The following is a 22,370-nucleotide window of genomic DNA, read 5'->3' on the forward strand; positions in this document are numbered from 1 at the left end:
TATTTTTCTTTTTAAAAAAGAAATGGCCAGAGAGTGTGTACACTCAGCAGGGAGGAGAAACACCTGTCAGTGGGGCATGGTCACGCTGCAATCCCTTTCCTTTATTTCTTTATGCCATTGGGGTTTTGGCACACATGCACACAGGCCCAGTATGTTCCTTGAGCTGCCAAGGCCCAAATTTGAATCCCAGCGGGCCATGTGGGATCAGGCGCCCTACACGGTGTTTAACCACTGTGCTGTGGGGTGCCCCGAAAGGTGTTTTACATATATATATGTATCATATATGTGTAATGTGTATATATTTTTTATAGGGCATTTGTGCTCACTAGAGGCAGAGACAGAAAGTGAGAAAGCACCTCCCAGGGAGGATGGTCATGCTACAATCCCTTCTCCTCCATTCTCCTCTTGGAATTTTGGACATGCACACACACACTTTTGGCGTGTTTTTCACGCTGCCAGGACTCAACTGGTACAACTGGCTATGTGGGAATCAGCTTCCTTAACCACCACGCCACTGGCATTGTGTTTCCTAATTTTAGTTTCCATCTAATTCTAGTTTCCTCATTTTAAAAAATGTTTAAGGATTATTTTACTTATCTTTATTTAATTAATCTATTTCAGTTTGACCAGAGAGGGACAGAGAATGAAAGAGAGAGAGAGAGGGAGAGAGAGAGGGAAAGTGAGAAAGCAAGCTCCCAGGTCTAGGACTCGAACTGTGGTTGGCTGCGTGGGAGTCCAGTGTCCACAACCACCACACCACATGTTTTTATTTATATTTCATGGGTGAATGAGACACAGAGAGAGAGACAGAAAGAGACAGACAGCACCCTCAGTAGGTTCTTGACACTGTGGAATACCCCATCAGCTAGCCCCAGATCATGGACATGTCCAAGGAGGTCTCCAGGACCTAGATTATTATTATTTTTTTTAAAAAAGAACTATTTAATTTTATTTGTTCATTTATTTACTTTATTTTGAGCAGAGAGAGACACACACAGAAAGAGAAAGTGAGAAAACAAGCCACTGGGTCTAGGACTTGAACCATGGTCAGTCATGTGAGAGTGTCTAGCGCCTTAACCACCACGCCACTTGCTGGTTCAGACCTAGTTTCTTTTACTGACTTAAAAAGAAAAATTGTAACTGGAAAAAAAAAAGAAAGAAAAAAGATGAGCAGAGGAACAGTATAGTAGCTGGAAGGGGAACTCTGGAAAAGTTTTTGCCTTCATCTTTTTTTTGGGGGGGGATAATATGGCATCTCTGGATGCTGGTGGCAACTTCCACTGGAGAGTGGTTCTCAGTGACATGCAAAAGAGAGCTAGGGAAATCACAGGCACGAAGTGAGGGCACAGGCGGGCCCTGGAGAGACAGCAGAGGGTCTGCGTAAGGTGCCGACGGACCGGCCGGGAGCAGCAGCTTGTGGACCTTCTCTCCCGGTGGCCTGCGTTTCTGAAATAAGAAATAAGGTCATCAGCAGAGAGGCAGGATGGGACACTTACACAGAGGGAGGGAAAGATGTGAAATAATTAACTCAGAGAGTAGGACAGTTAATGGACTAGAAAAACGTAGAATAATTGTGAGGAAGTTAAGTGCCCACTTGGGGTACGTGGTCATGAATTTAAAGTAGTCCCATCGACACAGTTGCGTTTCTTTGGCCTATGTGGGAGCACTGGTGTAAACACGGGAGAACTGAATTTCACCAGGGTTTGGCTTTTGGCAAGCACATGATACAAACTGAGATCCACCCAAGGGAGTTGGGGGTGTTTGCAACTGTTGTGATTAGATATGGGATTTGAACTGGGGCAAGAAGTGAATTAGCCAGTCTGGGCTGCTTGAATGACATTTATTTTCTCACAGTCCAAGATCACGGTACAAGCAGTGATAGCTTCTGGGGAGGTGTCTTCCTGGTTTGCAGACATCTGTGTTCTCGCATCCTCACGTGGTCTGTCTTCTGTGAGTGTGCAGAGAGGTCTCTGGTGTTTCCTCCTGTTCTTTTTTTTAAAAAGATCATTTAATCTTTAATTTTATTAATTATTATTATTATTTTCAATTTGACCGGGGCGGGGGGAAGACAGCAAGACACCCAGTCTAAGACTTGAACCATGATTGTCCACATGGAAGTCCAGCACCTTAACCACCATGCCACCTGCTGGCCCCTCTTGTTCTTATAAGGGCACCTGTGCTACTGGATTAGGGCCACCCTTATGACTGCATTTAATTGCCTCTTTACAGGCCCTTTTTTAACAATACAGTCACATCAAGGGTTTTGGCTTTTAACGTATGAATTCTGAGGGGTCATAATTCAGTTTAGAACAGGAAGGAAGCAGTCCATGAGGGAGAGAGTGAAAAGTTGGTGAGGTTGTGGATTGTGGACAATGACCACTGGAGTTGAAGTAGTGGGTGTGAGCTACAGAGAGTGGATGGAGTGCATAGCCTTGGGATTATAGAGGGGCTGCACAAATTCGTAATGACAAAATTGTGGGTAAGATCTTGAGAATGAATGGCTGAGTTAGGATGGAAAGACCACTGGAGAAGAGGATGCCAGGGCACCAAGAGGACAAAGCATTAGAAAGCCAAGGTTAAGGCGCTGGATCCCACATGGCCAGTTTCAGTGGCTTGAGAATCATCCCGGGTGTACGTGCAGGTTTTCTCAGGCCAATGTACTTTAACTCCCCTTAGCAAAAATCTGAAAGAGATGGGGCCAGCAGGTGGCGTGGTGGTTGGGGGGCTGGACTCCTACATGGCCAAGTGCAGTTCAAGTCCCAGACCTGGGACTTGCTTTCTCGCTTTCCCCTTCTCTCTGTCTTTGGTAAGCACACATGCGCTATAGCAAATTAAAATAATAATAATAGTAACATTAAATAAATAATTCTGGGGGGAAAAAATCTCTTGAAGAAATTTGTAAAAAAGCACTGTCCGGTGTGTACTGAAATCCCAGACATGATCACAGGAGTGGTGTTGCAGAGTGATAGCCAGCTAGCTGTTAAATCTTCAAGAAAGGAGGGAAAATAGCCTGAGGTAAAATAGATAATGGGAATGAGGTCAGGCTAAGTGGGAAAACACAACATGCACAAACGCGGGGGTCACAGAAGACGTCTGCCATCCAGGTAACCAAGGGTGGCACAGACGGGATTCTCCAAAAGCAGGTGCTGAGATGTAGTTTGAGACACAAGAAATTTAGCTGGGGTTCTGGCCTGGTGGCCTAGCGGTTAAGGGAGCCGGGTGTGCATGCCCCGAATCTCGATAGAACGGAGACATGGGAGAGAGAGGAGTTAGACCCTACCATCCACCCTATAGGTAGACAGAGTAAGGGCCCCAAAAGGAAGAAATCTCTGTATTTTCCCTCTATGGTCTGGTTAATGTACAATTGTATGACTTTTTTTGGGGGGCATGGGGTGGGGTGGGTTGGTATAGAGTGCATGTGCTTGCCAGAAAGACAGAAAGTGAGAAATCACCCTCCCGGAGGGATGGCCACATCTCAATCCCTTCTCCTCCATTCTCCTCTTGGGATCTTGGGCATGCACGCACATGCGCCCAGCGTCAGTTTAAGCCACCAGGTCCGGACCTTGAACCGTGGTCGACTAAATGGGAGTCCAGCAACATAGCCATTACACTACCGGCTGGTCCCAAGAATGTATGACTTCTTTGCAATAAAGCAGGAGATAGGGATGTTGAACACACAGGGCAAAGCCAAGATGGAGTCACAATAGCTAAGTTTTCACAGCCAAAAGCTGACTGCATTGGGACCCAAAGCAACTGTAGCTAAGCAACAGTTTCTATTTAGTAACTGTATTCTGACAAGAAGTACAGAACACTATGGTCTGCTGATCACACAAAGAATAGAGCAATAAATCACGCAGACTACCATTTTCAAAAACCCTCTTCCTTATCAGAAAGCCAACCTGTTGCTCTGGCTGCTAGATGGAAACCTTCGCCTCTAGCTCCTCTTCAACAACACTTCAGGAGAATACCTGCCTGGAAGCTCTGTTCTTCCTTCTCTCTCTTAATAAACTCCACTTTGCTATCCTCTCTGTGTCTGCGTCTCTAATTCTTTGTGAGCGTCAGACAAGAGCTGGCATGGGTGTTGGGTCTAATCACTCCCCACACTCCTGCAGTAACACAATCATGCCCTACTGGGCAGGGGGTGCCTTCTCGCTCTCCCTTTCTCTCTCTCTGATGACCGCGTGTACCCTGGCAATGAAAAAGGAGACGTTTTAGTGGGGACCACCTCTTATAAAGGAGAAGAAGCGGAGAGCATGGGGGAGAACTTGAAGCAAATGCAGGCCCCAAGAAGCCTCAACCAACCCAGCAGGGAGCTCTGGAGCAAACACCACACATCAAAGTGTCCTAAGTTAGGCCAAAATAGCTGAGCCTTTACTTGTCGCCAGATATGGATGGTTGGGAAGCATCTGACCTTGTGTGAGACAGCTCTCTGCACACCAGGCAGATCCCGAAATAGCTGACAGCTGGAGGCTGTCTGCCCGGCTGAGCAACAAGTTCTTCCTTGGAGGGGGATCTGGGAGGTGCATCTCTGTGCTCCGGAGAGGCTCATATTTCATTCTGCACAAATAAAGAACCCCTGCAGATGAATATCAGCTTCTGGGTTGCCAAGAACAATAGTGGCTGCCTACATGGGAATCTCTTCACTTTCCAAGTAACAGTATAGATCATAGGTCAGCAAATTATGTCCCATGGGCTGCACACCTGCTTTGTAAATAAAGATCTATTAGAACAATGACACACATGGGGGACCAGCAGGTGATGTGATAGTTAAGGAGCCGACGCTCCCACATGACCAACCACAGTCGAGTCCTAGACCTGGTGGCTTGTTTTCTCGCCCTCCCCCCAGCCCTGCCCCGTCTGTCTCTCTTGGTCAAATTAAAATAAATGAATGAATAAATAAAAATGAAATAATTCTAAAAAAAGAACAAAGACACACCCGTTTGTTCACGCCTTTATGGTTGCTTGCATGATGCAATGGCAGCTTTGAGTAGCGACGGAGATAGTTTACAAGCCTAAAATAGTTACCCTCTGACACTTAAGTAAGTTTGCAGGGTCGGTAGGTGGCACGGTGGTGAAGTCACTGGATTCACACATGGGTGACTGTGGTTTAAGTCTTGGACCTGAAGGCTTGAAAATCACACCACTGGGCGTGTGTGCATACCCAGGATCCTGGGAGGAGAATGGAAGAGAAGGGATTTCAGAGTGGCCATCCCCCTCAGGCCCTCTCTGTCTCTGTCTTTCTGGCCGAGCACATGTGCCCTAGGGCAAAAACCTAGTTTTATTTACTTATTTATTGATTTATTTTTTGCTGAATCTTGATAAAGAAAAAGATAAAAACAAAAACTCCATTCTCAGCATAGCTAGATGATAGAGAATTCCTAAATGAGGAGTGATGGCGTCTGCCCCGTGGCAAAAACCACTGGAGGCTGGAGGATGGCGGCGTCCAGAATTCCTAAACGCGAAGGTACCTGTAAGTAGAAAAATAAATACCAAAGCCCAGCGAGATGGCTCCCGGATCCTGTTGCACGGCTCTGGAGAGCAAGGGCAGTTCTGGAAGAGCTACGGAGAAGAGGGGCGGCTGTCCGAGGGTCAGAGGTCGGTCTGAGATCACCGTGGTAGAGAGAAAGTCTCCCCGACCAGGAGAATACTGAAAAGGACTCCTGGCAGATCAGAGTACGCCAGCCCCGACAGCCAGGAGCACCAACAAAGGCTCCACAGCCCGAGGAGGCCATCTCAGACAAAAAGGAGCTTCTGGTGAATAGAATGCAGAATCTCCAAGGGAGATTAGGTGGTGAAGAGGAAAAGAATCAAAAGAGGAAAATGTAGGGCATGCGACACAAAACAGAACCAAAGAAATGCAGGACATAAAGTTCCCACCACGCGCGCACACACACACACACAGCCATGAAAGCAGCAGTTCTCAAACTATTTTGGTCTCAGGACTTCATTACTCTGAATGTTTGAGTACTCTTAAAGCTTTTCTATTTGTGGGACACATCCATCAACTTTTACTATATTCGACATTTAAGCTGAGAACTTAAAAATTATTTTAGAAATTAACTTAAAAGCAAAATAATAAATCTAGTATATATTAACATAAGTCATTTTTAAATGACAAAGAATTTTCTTTTCTTGTTTTTTGGGGGGGAGGGAGAGGCTTTTTTGCTATAAAACAGAGAGACAGAAAGCAAGAAATCACCCCCTGGGAGGGTGGCCACGTTGCAATTCCTTCTCCTCCATTCTCCTCTCAGGATATTGGGCACACATATGCATGCGCCTGGCATGCGTTTAAGCCACTGGGTCCAGGACTCGAACTGCGGTAGACCACATGGGAGCCTAGCGACATAGCCATTACACCAACTGATGGTCCCATTTTTTTTTTTTAAAGAGATACTTTTGCTATAGGGCACGTGGACTCACCAGAGAGAGTCAAAGAGACAGAAAGCAAGAAATCATCCCCTAGGGGAGATGGCCACACCACAATCCCTTTTTCTTCTCTTGGAATTTTGGGAATGCACATGCACCTGGCATAAATTTTAAGCCACCAGGTCTAGGACTCAAATTGTGGTCAATTATGTGGGAGTCCAGTGACATAACCATTTTATCATCTGCTGGTCCTAAAAATTCTATTTTCTAAAACAAAAAATTGCATAAGAGGAGTGGCATACGGAACCAACAGTTGACGTAATAGCTATGTCGTTGGACTCCCATTCAGTCGCCTGCGGTTCGAGTCCCGGACTCAGTTGCTTAAACTCACGCCAGGCACATGTGTGTGCATGCCCAAGATTCCGAGAGGAGAATGGCATGGTGGTTAAGGCGGCTGTATCTCACATAACTGACAGGGCAGTTAGAGTCTCAGATCTGGCAACGTGAAAAACACCACATGTGAGGCATGCCCCAAATTCCAAGAGGATAATGGCAGAGAAGGGACTGCAGTGTGGCTGTTCTCTCTGGGTGGTGGTTTCTCACTTTCCCCCTCTCTCTCTCCCTGTCTCTGACTCTCTGGTAAGTGCACATGTCCTATAGCAAACTGAAAAAAAGAAGGAAGAAAAAAAAGAAACACACACACACACACACACACACACACACACACGCACAAGGCTGAGTTGCCAGATTTTCCAGACAGCTGAGCACACGGGGTGTCTGGAGGGTGGAACGCAGAGGGGGCATGGAAGCTCCGGCACCTTCCGTGGACTTGTCCTGTTCGTCTCTTCGTGCAGCGTTCATCAGCGTACTTAGTACTTTCCTCGATGACAAACTGGCAGAAGTAAGTACAGCATTTTCCCGAGTTCTGTGAACCTGGCATATTGGAGAGGGAACTCCCGTTTACAGTCAGTTGGTCGGAACCTGGGGTTTGCGATTGGCACCAGAAGTCGGGGGCTGTCCTGTGGGGCTGAGCCCTCAACCTCTGACCTGACGCCATCTTCAAGGAGAGTACCAGCATGGAAGGGAAGTGGAGGACACCCAGCAGTGTCCCCCGCAGAATCGCTTGCTTGGTGAGGGGGCACCTCCCACACATTTGGTCACAGAGGGTGCTGAGTTGTGAGAGTAAGGTGAGAGAAACGGATTGGTTTTCTTCTATGTCGTCAGAGGGTGATGTGTGTGTGGTTTACTCTTTATTTTTATTTTTTAAAGAATTATTTATTATTATTACTTAATTTGCTACAGGGCATGCACACTCTCCAGAGAGTGAGGGAAAGTGAGAAAGCAAGCCGTCAGGTCTGAGACTTGAACTGTGGTTGGCTGTGGAGGAGCCCTCTCTGTGCCTTAACTACCGTGCCACCTGCTGGGGCCACTCTTGATTTTTTTACCATATCATACACACACGTGTGCACATGTGTGAAGCAAAAATCAGAGAATGGGGAGGGGGGCCTACAATGGAATAGAGAAACAAAATAAATTAAATGTATTTCAAATAAATAATTTAACAGTGCTGACAAAAAAAAAAAATAACTAGTTCAGTTAACTTCAGACCATAGAATCTTGAGTATATAATTTTCCAGTCAAAGAAAATGAAATACTAAGGTCTCCTTTTTTAAATAATTATTTATTTATTATTATTATTGTTAATATTATTTTTCACATGAGGTTTGCCAGAAAGACAGAGAGAGAGAGAGAGAGAGAGAGAGAGAAAGCAAGCCCAGGTCCGGGACTCAAACCATGACCAGCTATGTGGAAATTCCAGCACCTTAACCACCATGCCACTTATTGGCCCTTAAGGTCCTTTTAATACTGAGATCTGGTTTGTTTGTGGCAATGGTATGGGGTAGAGATTTTGAAATTTTTAAAAAGTTTCTTTCATGAGAGAGAAAGAGAAGTACCCCCGACAGGAGTACCATGCCACAAGTCCCCCTCACCCTCACCATCCCTCCAGCCTGCCAGGATCATGGCCATGCCCATGCGCGTGCTCGGCGTTCAGAACTTCCCACGGCCCAAACCAAGGCCTTCCCGTATGGCTCCAGGGTCGAGCAGGAGTGCTCCACTCCCTGCTCCACTGCAGCCGATCTGAAATTATTTTTTTCGTTGTATTTCAGAACTGAACAAATAGGCCCTAATTCTCATTATTGGAGAAGTTACGAGTATAGAAAGAGCAGCAGTTGAATTAATCGTGTATAACTGGAATGGAACAGGCAGTGGTGGTACTAACCCCTCCTGGTCTGTACACGTGTGTATAGCTACGTATGAGCATCTCCCAGCTTGGTCCACTGAGGATCTAAGCACTGTGGCACCTCAGCAGTGAGGAGCTCGGGACTCAAACTGTGGTTGACTACGTGGGAGTCCAGTGACATAGCCATCACGCCATCTGCTGGTCTGCAGATCTTGATTTTTAACTCCATACTGAAAGAAACCAGAGGGCCCAGCAGATAGTGTGGTACTTAGAATGCTGGATCTCATGTGGCTGACTCTATGGTTCAAGTTCTAGACCCAAGAGCCTGGAAAACACACCAGGCATGTGTGCCCAGAATCCCGAGAGGAGAATGGTGGAGAAGAGACTCTCTCACTCTCCCTCTCTGTATGTGTCTCTCTGTGTCTCCCTGGCCAGCACACGCACCGTATGGCAAAAAAGTGTTCAAGACTAAAAATTTAAAAAATAAACAAAAAATAAAGCCAGGTTCTAAGGCTCAGTCAGGGAAAGTACGGCGTGAACTTGTAATATCTCATTGTGACAAACACTCAGGAAATAGAGTGACGATGACATGCCACGAGGACATGGGAGCCAGCATGTGTATAAAGAGAATATCCTTGTTTTTAGGAAAATACACTAAAGTTTTTTTTTTTTTTTGGTTTGTTTGTTTTGAGAGGTTTTGGCTATAAGGTGCGTGCGCTTGCCAGAAAGACAGAAAGACAGAAAGACAGAAAGTGAGAAATCACCCCCAAGGGGGATGGTCACGTTGCAATTCCTTCTCCTCCGTTTTCCTCTCGGGATTTTGGGCATGCACACACACGCACCCAGCATAAGTTTAAGCTACCGGGTCTGGTACTTGAACCACAGTTGACCACATGGGAGTTCAGCGACATAGCCATTATGCCATCTGCTGGTCCCAGGGAAATACACTAAAGTTTTTGTTTTTTGTTTTTTGTGTTTTTTTGAGAGGTTTTTGCTATAGGGTGCATGCGTTCACCAGAGAGAGACATAGAGACAGAAAAGGAGAAATCACCCCCAGGGGGATGGCCACACCACAATCCCTTTTCCACCATTCTCCTCTCGAGATTTTGGGCACGTACGTACACGTGCCTGGTGTGTTTTAAGCCACCGGGTCCGGAACTCCACCATAGTTGACCACATGGGAGTCCAGCGACATAGTCATTACACTAACTGCTGGTCCCTAAAGTTTTAAAGGGTAGATAGATAAAGCAATTATGGTTAAAATGTTAACAATTGGGGCCAGCAGGTGGCGTGGTGGTTCAGGTGCTGAACTCCCTCCCATATGGCCAACTGAGGTTCCAGTCTCAGACGGGTGGCTTGCTTTATCACTTTCTCTTTCTCTTTCTCTCTCTCTGTTGGTCTCTCTCTGGTAAGCACACATGCCCTACAGAAAATTAAAAAAGGGTAGTAACAATAATAAATAAAAATTAAATGTTTTTAAAAAACAAAAATGTTAACAATTGAAGAATCTGAATGGAGGGTAATCTGAGTGGAAATTCTTTGTAGTATTCTTGCAATTTTCTGTACATCTGAAATTACTTTGAAATAAATTTACAAAATTGGGGGACCAGCAGTTGGCATATATACATACATATACATATACAATAGCATTAAAAAAGTACAGTTCAAGTCCAGCAGGTGGTGTGTTGGTTAAGGTGCTGGACTCCCACATGGCCGACTGTGGTTCGAGTCCCGGACCTGGAGGTTTGCTCTCTTTTTCTAGTGAGTGTGCATGCCCTATAGCAAAGTTTAAATAACTTAATTTAATAATTCTTTAAAAATAAATCAATAAAATAAAGATCATGGGGCCAGCAGGTGGCGGAGTGGTTAAGGTGCTGCCCTCCCACGTGGCCAAGAACTGATATCATCCTGGATCTGGTGGCTTGAAACACCAGGCATGTGTGTGCGAGTGCCCCAAATCCCAGGAGAATGGAGAAGGGACTGCGGTGTGGCCATGCCCCCAGGGGGTGAATTCTCACTTGCCATCCCTCTATCTCTCTGTCCCTTCAGCAAATGCACACACCCTACGGCAAAAACCTTAAAGAAACCTGTGCAGAGGGAGGCACCGCTCTGCTACATCTGACTCGGATCTCCTAACCTGATCAGTTCCGTGACAATGGTTGTCACAGGATGTTGAAACGACTGTCCCTGCTATTGCAGTGGGGTAGCTAGGACCAAAGCTGAGGACGAAGCAGCACCAGGTGCCCCAGATCCTGAAGAAACCTGCAGGGCGAGCCACCCTGCTGTAGACTTCAGAGACAGCTCAACTCGCTCTGTCGCCCCATCACACCATTTCCTCCTCTCTGCATAAGCAGAAGACGAGGGAGGAAGGAGAGGAAAAGAGGCATGATCCAACAGGAGTGTGTGGCCTAGGGAGAAGAGCTACGGATTTCCTTTTCCCTTCACATGGAGGAGGAGGAGGAGAAGGAGGAGGAGGGAAGATCCATACCCAGTTCCAGGCCAAGTATGGGGATCCCAGGAGAATCACTTGTGGAGATCCTGAAGGTAATCACAAGAAGAGGAAACCACACAAGAAGACAAATTTACAGACAGACGCTAAGGAGAACCCGGGAGAGAGAGAGAGAGAGAGAGAGAGAGAGAGAGAGAGGCATGGAAAGACAGACCCTAGTCCAGTTTAATGCACACCTCTTCCAGACTACCCTGACTCCCCAGGGCTCAGGCTCTGACACAAGGAACTCAGAGAAAAGGCGTGGTCTCTCCTTTCTTTCAGTCAGGTTCAGCATCCCTTTTTTATTTAGATGGGGCAGAAGAAAGCCAGAAATGGACGGCTATTTCTGACTGCCAGGCTTCAGGGTCCAGTGACAGCCTCCTTTAGGATGGAAAAAGAGGTGGAGAGGGGACGCCCAGTGGGAGCACGATGACGGTGGTGATGAGGGGGTAAACTACGGAATGCCGGATGGCTCATGAGCCCACCCCAGTGTTAAAGCCCAGGAGAGGGAAATGGGACAAACTGAGTGGAAGGCAGTGATGGAGAATGAATCTGTGCCTCCGCGGAGCTCCAGGCCGCTCAGCAAACCCGGTACCTGCTGTGTACAGCCTCTTCCTTTCCTAAGCCCTTGCGCCCGCTCTCCTGCGTCCCCCCGCCCCCCAATACAACAGCCCCCTCTCTCCGCGGTTTGGCTTTCTGCAATTTCAGTAACCCATGGTCGCACACAGTCAGAAAATACTAAATGGGAAATTCCAGAAATAAACAATTAAGTTTTACATTGTGCATCATCCTGAGCACTGTGGTGAAATAGGGTACCATCCCATACTGCCCAGAACGTGTTTTATTCTTTCGTCCAAGTCCCCAGGGTTACCTGCCCGTTAGTCACTTAGTCTCAGCTATCAGATCCACTGTCGGGTCTGGGCGAGCTTGTGTCCCCATAACCCTTGTTTGACTAAATTTTTGACCCCAAGGGGGCCAGCAAGTAGTGTGGTAGTTAATATATGTAATAATCTTAAAAACAATAATAACTAGTTAAGTCTTTTTAAATTAATTAAAATGCACAAGCTCTCAACATCATTCCCAAGTCACCAGGTCTGGGACACAAACAGTGGTCTGCCATGTGGCCGTCTGATGCTTTAACCACCACGCCAACTGGTGGCCTGTTTTAAATACATCTTTTTTATATACATACACATACACATGTATAAAGTGGCCCCAAAGTACAAGAGTAGTGGTGCTGGCAACTCGGATAAGCCCAACAGAAGCAGTGAAGTGCTCCCCGTCGATGGATGTCTTACTGTGCCTAATTCATAAATCAGACTTCACCACAGGTATGTGTGTAGAGGAAAAAGGATAGTGTAACTAGGGCTCGCTACCATCTGAGGTTTCAGGCAGAGGTCTTGGGACATACCCCTGTGGATAAGGTCGAATATAGTGCTGAGCTTGGGGTTTCACTAGACAGGTAAGCCCATCCAGAAGAGTCCTGCTTAGATCCCAGGTTCTGACATTAGTACTGGGAGTTCAGTAGTGGAAGTTCTGACTAGTTGCCTTCTGCTGCTCTTCACAGATTGTTCAAGCTCAGCCATGCCTTTTCTTAGCTCCTGGAGTGACTCCCAAGAGGCGCTGTAACTTTACTTTCACTGATACTATTTTCTCTCTCTCTCTTTTTTTTTTTTTTAAAAGGTTTTTGCCGGAGGGCATGTGTGCTCACTGGAGAGAGACAAAAAGAGGGAAAGTGAGAAATCACCCCCCAGGCGTATGGCCACACCACAATCCCTTCTCTCTTTCTCCTCTTGGGATTTTGGGCATACATACACACATGCCAGCATGTTTTAAGCCTCTGGATCCAGAACTCGAACAGTCTACTACATGGGAGTCCAGTGACATAAACATTACACCATCTGCTGGTCTCATCTTTTCATTATGTTTAAGGTTTTGATTATTATTTGCTAAACTTGTTTAAGTCAGGAACTATGTCTTATCTATCTTTATAGTTCTCAGCTCTTTTGCAACACTTGGAGTAAAATAGAATCAATGAAGCAAAGAATTAATTGAATGGGCAGAGAGAAAAGTTCAGAATATTCTCTGTCTTCCTTTTAACCTCCAAAATATTTAAAATAAGTTATTGGCCATTTACACATTTTTTACCATTAAAAACATGTTCTCCTTTTAAAAAACATTTATATTTTGTTATATTAATATAGGAAAACATTTCACCTTGTTCCTGATTTGAAAGACGGTGAAAAAGATAGTTCTAAAATAACTATGGAAGCATTTTGAACAGACAAAATTTATATTTTAGGCCTTTGCAAAATATATAGAAATTTTAATGTAAAATAAATAAACAGTTCATCTTGGAACTACCCACTAAGTCATGTAAGTCCATTAATTTTACCTGCAATTCAAACAAAGGAAATCTTAGTCATGTAATTCCAGTATTATGGAATGAAAATCAAAGTGGTGATTCACCTGCTATTTTTAGATGTTTACATATTAAATACAGAAATAAACTGACAGACAAGCTTACCTTTGATATGCATTATCCAAAAAAGAATTGGAGTCATAAAAAAGTAGTCCTATGGACTGATTCCAAAAGCAAACTTACACCTACTTGAGCAACAGTGTTCAGACCTTCTGATTCTCCCTAGATGGAGTTTTTCATTTCTTTTTCAGTAGACAACAGTTCTAAAGGCTTCTGGCCTGCTCTACAGCTTCAGTGGCAGTTCATTTCAAAGTCACAGGCTAAGACTATGAAGTGAGGTTGGGAAGAAGGGATAAATTATCCTATTATCCTATAATGCTGTCCATTTCTGGCCCATCATGTGTTAGACACACAGGTAAGGGTACATTCATACTAATAGAAAATATCTTGACAACTTAGCCTTGGAAATCATAGGGAATGACATTATGGTCTTATTTATTTATTTAAACTTCAGGTTTTTTTTTTTCTTTACAATTTTTTTTCTTTTTTTTAACAATTGATTTTGATATAATAGATATTTTGCTTTCCCTCCTGGGATTTTGGGCTAGCACGCACAAGTTCTTAACATAATCCCTAGACGCAAACAGCGGTCTGCCACATGGCAGTCAGATGCCTTAACCACTAGGCCACATGCTGGCCCGTTTTCTCTTTTTCCTTCTGGTTCTTTCCCGCGGTTTTTGGTCGTTGGCCAGGTCTGTTTGTCTGTGACTTGTCTAACTTATATTTGGGGCTGTGTCCTGTTCTATAGCTGGTCCGTGCAAGAGATGATCAGATTCCCAGGTCACAAGGGACTCCGTGGCCAAGGAGGTAGCTGTTTGCACAGCCTGACCACGCCAAGGTGATGTGTGTCTCCCATGGTCGTAGCAATGGTTGGAGCCTGCTTTGGGGATCTGACCATTGGTGCTCTCCTGGGTAAGCGGTGCGAGCTAGTCTCTGATGGGTGAGAAGTGACAGAAAATCTGCTGGATAGTTCTTTTTGCTTGTTGAGATGCCAGAGAATCCGGTTAGTTAGGGTTTTTTCTTAGACTGTTTACTTGTGAGATCAAATCACTTACACCATATTGTACTCCACAGAAAGAAGAGCCCTGTGCAATCTGAACAGAGAGGGTTTGTGGTTCTGTGTCCGCCCTGACTCATGCCTGGAGTTGTAAAACTGAACACGGCAAACTGGGTGTCTGAAGGCCTGCAAATGAGAAAAGCCTTCAATCTCATTGCGTGAGTGTGGAATATTTTCCTATCTCCTGAGGGTAGCAGCAAATTAGATTATAAAGATTTAAATGAAAAGGAGTTTGGTTCTGATTGGTTTATAGAGACTAATAAGAGCTTATATAAATCCAATTTTGTCAAAACTCCCAGAAAACAAAGAAACTAAATTTCTAATACTTTAAATGGGTTAAACACAGCAAAACAAAACCAAACAAAAACCTTTCTCCTAGAAACCTCTAGTGCAGAAGTAATTTTATACAAGCTTCAAGTTCATCTAATCAAGTCAGTTTTAATCCTTAGACTAGTCAGACTGATTTGATCATTTTGCCCTAAAAACAAACGTGTCTTTTTCCTGATTATGCCAGTATAGAGCATAATACATACACTTTAGTTTATTTAACTTCTAAAAATAATTATTGATTTAATTTTATTATTATTATTATTTTAATTTGCTATAGGGAACATGTACTCACCAGAGAGAGAAAGAAAGTGAAAAAGCAAGCTGCCAGGCCCAGGATCTGAACTGTGGTCAGCCGTGTGAGAATTCAGCACCCTATCTGCTTTTGTTTCTTAATGAAGAGAATTATCTGAATATTCTAATCCACAGAGATACTCTTCTGCTCCTGGTAGTCTCGCTCACCCTTATGGTCACTGTGACCAAAGTAGATAACTAAGTTTTGTTTGAGGGAGAGAACTGGGAGGTAGGACGTTGAGAAGCATCTATCATAAACATTTGATCAAACCCACAGAGCTTACAAGAACACATAATATGAAACCCACAGCCATAGACGGCCTTTTTATTATGCTTCCTTAAAGTAGCAATTATTAACCTTCTTATTAAAATCACACAAAGATCGTAGCCGGTGGGTGGTGTGGTGGTTAAAGAGTTGTACTCCCACATGACTGACAACGGTTCAAGTCCTGGACCTGGGAGTTTGCTTTCTCACTTTCCCTTTCTCTCTTTCTCATCAAATTAAAAAATAAAAAAATAAAAATAAAAAAATAAAATAAAAATTAAATAAATATTCTTTAAAAAATTGCACAAAGTTCAAGCCACTAAATAACATATCCAGGGGCCAGCCTTATAACCTAGTGGTCAAGGGAGCTGGATCCCACATGGCCAACTGAGGTCTTTTTTTTTTTTTAAATTTATTATTATTTATACATCCAATCACTATACATCATTTAGATTGTAAAGAGACTTTACCCAGCATGATATACACCTCAGTCTAGTCCAGGCGAGAATACTATACACGTCCTCATCAACAGGTAATAAACTATATCTGTGTGCTACAAATGTCTCACCTCTCTATTTCTTTTCCCAAATTTCCTTTCCAATGCTCTTCCTCTCCCACACTCTCCTTCAACTTTGCCTCTAGTGTCTATACTAATTTTTAATGCTTTTATGTCCTCCAGTCTTTCAGTCTTTACCATAGAGTGTGGATAGTAGGTATATGTTAAGTGGAGGCATACGATGTCTCTCTTTCATAGGCTAACTTACTTAACTCAGCAACAAATCTTCCGTATTTGTCCACTTTAAATCAAATTCCAGGGCCTTGTTTTTTTATGGCTAAATAGTATTCCATGGAGGATATATGCCACACACACTTTTTCAATCCATTTTTCTGTTCGTGAACATTTGAGTTGGTTCCATGTCTTAGCAACTGTGAATGATGCTGCAATGAATATAGTTGACAACTCTTGGAATGGGAGCGAATTTTTGTTAACTGTCCCTCAGATAAGGGACTGATAACCACAATACACAGGGAACTCAAGCGGCTTCTCCAGAAGAAAATGATTAAACCCCTTAAAAGATGGGAAAATGAGCTGAATAAACAACTGTCTATGGGAAGACATATGAACAGCCAAAAAACATATGAGAAAATACCCAATATCCCTCACCATAAGGAAGATGCAGATCAAAATCACAATGAGATACCACCTAACACCAGTCAGAATGGTGAAGATTAAAAAAAAAAAAGTGATAAGTGCTGGAGGAGATGTGGTGAAAGGGAACACTCCCACATTGTAGGTGGGAATGTAAATTGGTCCAGCCACTGTGGAGAACAATATGGAGGTTCCTCAAAGACCTTCGAATAGAACTACCATATGATCCAGCAATTCCACTCCTGGGTATCTACCTGAAGGACAGGAGAATGTTTAGTTAGAAAGGTGCTTGCCCATCTGAGGTTTGAGTCTCAGCCCAGGCAGCTTAAAATATCCTCCAGGTGCTTGTGTGTGCCCCAAACTCCAACAGGATAGAGAAATGGAGAAGGGATTGTAGTGTGACCATGCCCCACTGGGAGGTGTTTTGTCGCTCTCTGGTGAGTGCACATGCTCTCTGCCAATTAAAAAAAGAAAACAAGAAATTATCCAGATATCCAGAAAATTGTTACTTAATTTACTATTTATCCTAGGCTTTAAAGTTAATTATAAATTTTGGGAGTCATATATATATTTTTTTGTTGAGAGATTTTTTCTATAGGGCACGTGTGCTTGCCAGAAAAAGAGGAGAGAGAGAGAGAGACAGAGAGACAGAGAGACAGAAAGTGAGAAATCACCCCTTGGGGGGATGGCCACGCTGCAATCCCTTCTCCTCCATTCTCGTTTCGGGATCTTGGGTACGCATGCACATGTGCCCAGCATGAATTTAAGCCACCGGGTCTGGGACTCAAACCATGGTCGACTACATGGGAGTCCAGCGACATAGCCATTATGCCAACTGCTGGTCCCAGGAGTCATTTTTTTTTAAAGAATTGTTTTATTTAACTTTATTTATTTATTTTAATTTGACTAGAGAGGGACAGAGTGAGAGAGAGAGAGAGCGAGAAAGAAAGTGAGAAACCAAGGTGCCACGTCCAGGACTAGAACCGCAGTCGACCATTTTGGAGTCCAGTGCCCTTAACCACCATGTCCCCTGCCAGTCCTTGGAAACCATATATATTTTTTTTTTTTGGAGAGATTTTCACTGTAGGGCGCGTGCGCTCGCCAGACAGACAGAGAGAGACATAGAGACAGAAAGCAAGAAATCACCCCCTAGGGGGGATGGTCACGCCGCAATCCCTTCTCCTCCATTCTCCTCTCGGGATCTTGGGCACGCACACACACGTGCCTGGCGTGAGTTTTAAGCCACCGGGTCCGGGACACGAACCGCGGTCGACTACGTGGGATTTGTCATTATTTTTTTAAACGCGGCACCAGGTCTCCCTGGAAACCATATTTAAGCTGACTACTGTGGAGATCAAAAAGTTTGTAAGAATTGCATGTCAGTTCAGCCAGGTAATTTTATGTTTTTCTTAATCTTACTTTCTTAAAAATCTAGATATCTGGTATCCCCATGAATATTTTTACATCTTTATCATATATGTTATAAGTATCCATAGTAATATCTAGTGTTATTTTGTAGTATTTTTAAGCTTTTTAAAAGAATTATTTATTTAATTCCATTTGTCATTATTTTTTTAAATTGACTAGACCTAGACAGAGAGAGAGAGAAAGAGAGAAGGCAAGGCACCAGGTCTGGGACTTGAATCATAGTCAGCCATATGGGAGTCCAGTGCCTTTATCTACCATGCCACCTGCTGGCCCCTATTTTTTAGCTTTAAGAATTATTTTATTTAAGTTTATTCATCATTTTTTTTTCTTCTTCTTCTTCTTCTTTTTTTGTTTTATAAGAGAGATTTTTGCTATAGGGGTAGGGGGCATGCACTCACCAGAGAGACAGAGAATGAGAAAGCAAGAAATCACCTCCCTGCTGGCGGTAGGGTGGGGGGGTGACCATGCCGCAATCCCTTCTCTCCAGCTCCTCTCAGGATTTTGGGCACGTACACACATGCACCTGGCATGAGTGTGAAACCGTGGGGTCCAGGACTCAAACCATGGTCAGCCATGTGAGAGTCCAGCAACATAACCGTTACACCATCTGCTGGTCCCCACTTTTTTTTTTTTTTTTTTTTTTTTTTTTTTTTTTTAGAGAGATTGAGGGAAGGTGAGAAAGCAAACTGTCAGGTCTGGGACTCAAACCATGGGCAGCCATGTGGGAGTCCAGCGTCTTAACCACCATACCACCTGTCAGTTCCTATTTTGTATATTTTAAAATATTTTTATAAATACTGGGCCAGCAGGTGGTATGGTGGTTTAAGGTGCTGGACTACCACATGGCTGGTCCCACATGGCTGACTATGTGGTTTGTGTCCCAGACTCAGTGCTTGGAAATCATGCCAGGTGCTTGTGTGTGTGTGTGCCCGAAATCTCTAAGAGGAGAAAGAAGGAGAAGAGATTGCAGTGGCTAACAAAATCTGCTCTTTTTCTTTCTTCTTAAATTTGCTATAGGGTATATTTACTTGCTGGAGAGAGACAGAGAAAGAGAGAGAAAGCGAGAAAGCATCTTCTAGAAGAGAAGACCACACCGTAGTCCCTTGTCCTTCACTCTCTTCTCAGGATTTGGGGCACTCACATGTGCAGTCAGCCATAGTGGGATGCAGACGTCTTTACCACCATGTCACCTGGCTGGCCCCAGCTCTATCTTGTCTAGCCTCACCTCCACCCTCAGCCTCACCTCCAGGTTCATGGCTGGCTTCTCCAGCTCTCTCCAGTGTTGTCCAGATCTGCCTAGTGCCTTCCTGTGTCCCAGCCTTGCCCTCTCTGGACATCCTCCTCAGAGAACCTGCAGCCCAGGAGTGTCTATTAGATTGCCATGCTGTTTAATAGCTGGGAGGCCAGCCAGTGGCGTGAATGTTAAGGTAGCTGGGGCTAAATGGCTGATTGCGTGGTTCAAGTCCTGGACCCAGCAACTTGACTAAACATGTTGGGTGCATGCGTGTGTGCACGTGCTTGAAATCCTGAAAGTAGGAATGGAAGGATTGCAGCGTGGCCTCTTCACCATTTCTCACCTATTACCAAGTCCTGCCCTTTTTAATTATGTATTTATTTAATTAAATTAATTAATTTATTTTGGAGAGGTTTTTGCCATAGGGTGCATGTGCTTGCCAAAAAGAGAGAGGGAGACAGAGAGACAGAAAGCGAGAGATCATCCCCCCCAGGGGGCATGGCCACACCGCAATCCCTTCTCCTCCATTCTCCTCTCAGGATCTTGGGCAGGCAGGTATGCACATGCACCTGGTGTGAGTTTAAGCCACTGGGTCTGGGTCTCGAACCATGGCCGACTACATGGGAGTCCAGCGACAGAGTCATTACACCAACTGCTGGTTTGTATTTATGTTTTTTGTTTTTTTTTTTTCAAATTTCCCCAAAAGGGGAATTTTATTGATTAATTTATTCCTTCAAAAAAAGACCGACTGTAATCAAATGAGGTGAACATTCACCTCAAGATTTTGTTGTCCTGGGACCAGCAGTTAGCGTAATGGCTATGTTGCTGGACTCCCATGTGGTCAACTGCAGTTCGCGTTCTGGACCCCGTGGCTTAGATCCCAAGAGGAAACTGGAGGAGAAGGGATTGTGGCGTGGCCATCCCCCTTGAGGGGTGATTTCTCGCTTTCTGTCTCTTTGTCTCTCTCTGTCTATCTGGCGAGTGCACACGCCCTATAGCAAAAACCTCTAAAAAACAAAAACAAACAAAAAAACCTAACACCAGGCGCATGTGCGTGTGTGCCCAAGATCCCGAGAGGAGAATGGAGGAGAAGGAATTGCAGCATGGCCATCCCCCCTGGGGGGTGATTTCTCGTTTTCTGTCTCTCTGTCTGTCTGTCTGTCTGGTGAGCGCACGCGCCCTATAGCAAAAACCTCTTTAAAAAAAGAAAAAAAGATTTTGCTGTCTTCACAATAAAAAAGATGAGGCTTAGAACTGGATCACGTGACCCTTTCTCTTCTTATCGCCTCCCAGTTCACAATGCTTACATCTCTTAATAGCCAGCGTTCTCTTAGATCTGCAGTTGGGCTCAACACATTCAAGCCTCAGCACAATCTTCTTTGTAGCTTTTGCTTTTTTCCGGAAAACAGGCTTAGTCTGTCCACCACAGCCGCTCTGCCTCCTGTCCCTGAGCACACAGAGAACCTGTGTCCTTTTTGTACTGTCACTATATGAGGTTGGTGCTTGTCACATTTCTTACAGAAGGTCTGGCGGGTTTTAGGGACGTTCACCATGCTTGCGGGCCTACTATCTGCACAGAAGAGGTATGTATTTATTATTTAAAGTTTGCCAGAGGGAGCATGCCCTCACCAGGGGGACAAACGGGAGGAGAGAAAGCACCCCTTCCAAGGCAATGATCGTGCTGTAATCCCCTGGCCTCTGTTTCTCCCATTGAGATTTTTGCACACGCACACACGCATGCATGGCCTGTTTCTCAAGCTGCTGGGTCCAGGGATCTAGCTGCTTTAAGTACTAGGCCAAGGAGCCAGCCTTGAAATCCTAAACTTTTCTCCAATCACCTCCACCGTCACCACCAAACGCTGACATCTGTTTCTTGGGGAGCTCCTTTCGCTTTCTAACTGCAGTCGCTGCTTCCATCTTGCCTCCTGTAATCCATCAACCTCAAAGGAGCCAAATGATTATTTTAAAAACATGGACCACATGAATTTCCTGCCTAAAATCCATCAGTGTTTTCCCATCACACTTAAAATCAAAACCACTTTCTACGGTCTTCAAGGCATCTTTCTGTCCACCCCTTGCCAGCCTCCCTGAGCCAGCTGGTTTTCCACTTTCCTTTGAGCATGTCAAGCTCTTTCTTGTCTTACACCCTCCCAGTCTTTCTAAGACTGGCTCATCTCAGGTATTTAGGTCTCAGCTCACATTTTCCTCTTTTGTTTTGTTTTCCATAGCAATTCATGTATGCTCTTCTTGGGCCATGGCTAAAGAAATTCATTTTATCCATTCAAGTGGTTTATACTTGATAATATTTGATTAAAATGATTTAAGGGCCTGTAGGTGGTATGGAGGTTAAGGACCCTGGATTCTATATGGCTGACTATGTGGTTCGAGTCCTGGGCCTAGTCCACTGGGCACATGTGCATGCATGCCCCAAATCCTGGGAAGAAAATGAAGGAGAATGGATTGCAGCATAGCCATTCCCCTTGAGGGGTGATTCCTCACTTTCCCTCTCTCTGTCTCTCTCCAGCCAGTGTACTCAGGCATACATGCCTAAAGTAAAATCAACAAAATAAGTTTTGAGATTTTAGAAAGAAAAAAAGAAAATCTAAAACTGAACATATCTAGGGGCCAGCAGGTGCATAGTGGTTAAAGTGCTGGATTCCCACATGGCCGACAGTGGTTCGAGTCCTGGACCTGGTGGCTTGGTTTCTCATTCTCCTGCTCTCTTTCTCTGTCTCTCTGGTGAGCTCACATGCTTTGTAGTAAATTTTTAAAAATAATAATAATGATAAAATTAAATAAATTTATTTATTTTTGAGAGGTTTTTGCTATAGGGCGCGTGCGCTCGCCAGACAGACAGAGAAGACATAGAGACAGAAAGCAAGAAATCACCCTCCAGGGGGGATGGTCACGCTGCAATCCCTTCTCTTCCATTCTCCTCTCGGGATCTCGGGCACGCACAGACACGCGCCTGGCGTGAGTTCTAAGCCACTGGGTCCGGGACTTGAACCACGGTCGACTACGTGGGAGTCCAGCGACA

Source organism: Tupaia chinensis, unplaced genomic scaffold (assembly GCF_000334495.1).
Source record: "Tupaia chinensis unplaced genomic scaffold, TupChi_1.0 Scaffold000387_1, whole genome shotgun sequence".
Taxonomy (NCBI): domain Eukaryota; kingdom Metazoa; phylum Chordata; class Mammalia; order Scandentia; family Tupaiidae; genus Tupaia; species Tupaia belangeri.